This window comes from Schistocerca piceifrons, unplaced genomic scaffold (assembly GCF_021461385.2).
Source record: "Schistocerca piceifrons isolate TAMUIC-IGC-003096 unplaced genomic scaffold, iqSchPice1.1 HiC_scaffold_906, whole genome shotgun sequence".
Classification (NCBI taxonomy): Eukaryota; Metazoa; Arthropoda; class Insecta; order Orthoptera; family Acrididae; genus Schistocerca; species Schistocerca piceifrons.
In genome coordinates, this window is record NW_025729175.1 from 215,969 (window position 1) to 217,375 (window position 1,407).

Sequence of the window (1,407 nt, forward strand, 5' to 3'; positions counted from 1 at the left end):
TCGGTCACCCTTTGTTCGCACTGACGGCACTTTGAACAGTGGACGTTACATACACATGTGTTACGACCCGTGGCTCTACCCTTCATTCGATCCCTGCGAAACCCTACATTTCAGCAGGATAATGCACGACCGCATGTTGCAGGGCCTTTCTGGATACAGAAAATGTTCGACTGCTGCCCTGGCCAGCACATTCTCCAGATCTCTCACCAACTGAAAACGTCTGGTCATTGGTGGCCGAGCAACTGGCTCGTCACAATACGCCAGTCACTACTCTTGATGAACTGTGGTATCGTGTTGAAGCTGCATGGGCAGCTGTACCTGTACACGCCATCCAAGCTCTGTTTGACTCAAAGCCCAGGGGTATCAAGGCCGTTATTACGGCCAGAGGTGGTTGTTCTGGGTACTGATTTCTCAGGATCTATGCACCCAAATTGGGTGAAAATGTAATCATATGTCAGTTCTAGTATAATATATTTCTCCAATGAATACTCCTTTATCATCTGCATTTCTTCTTGGTGTAGCAATTTTAATGGCCAGTAATGTAGGTGACATCCAATAACTAACCCACGTTAGAAGCCGCTCAGATCTCCTAACTGAGCAATTCTGGTATAATACTTCTCTACTGACAATACAATACACCCAACATCTTTTTATGGTGGTGGGTCCCCTATGGAAGTTCATTCACACAGTCGTTAAAAAAAAGTTTCCACAATGCATGATTGTATTCCCATACACTATCAGAAAACAAAATGGATGAGAATCTAAACGTGTTTCGCACAGTGCATTTCATTTAAGAGATATCAAAGTATCTCGGTATTCACAACAAAGTGCTGGAGTTTCAAGCGCTCCTAAAAAGCAGTAAAGCTCACGTAACTATGTACAGAAAACTGGTTAAACCTGAAGCTGATAGCAGTGAGATTTGTGGGGAAAGTTTAAGTGTAAATCGGAAGGACAAGCTAACGGGAAATTGAGGTGTTGTGTTTGTCACAGGAGACAAGAAACTAAAATCCACCAAGATTGAAATGGAAGGTATATGTGAGATTGTTTGAGCAAGATTCAGTATCAGTGGCAGGCATAAAATTGTAACTGAATCCTTCTGTCGACTACCAGACTCACCTCCTCATGTAACCGAAAACTTTAAAAAAAAAAAAGAACTCATTTTGCTTGGTTCCTAATCACTCTGTAATTATCGCCGGAGACTTTAATTATCCAACCATCAATTGGGAAAATTACAGTTAGGTTAGTAGCAGGATGAAGAGCAGGTCACAACCTCAGTAGTGTGGGGACAGGGTGAGAATTTCGGTCTGACGGGAGGCGTCCTGGTGCAGTCCATGCAGTTCAGATGACCACTGTGTCCAGATCACTTAGTGCTCAGAGAATCTGCCTAGTGAGCAGGAGACCCGGGTT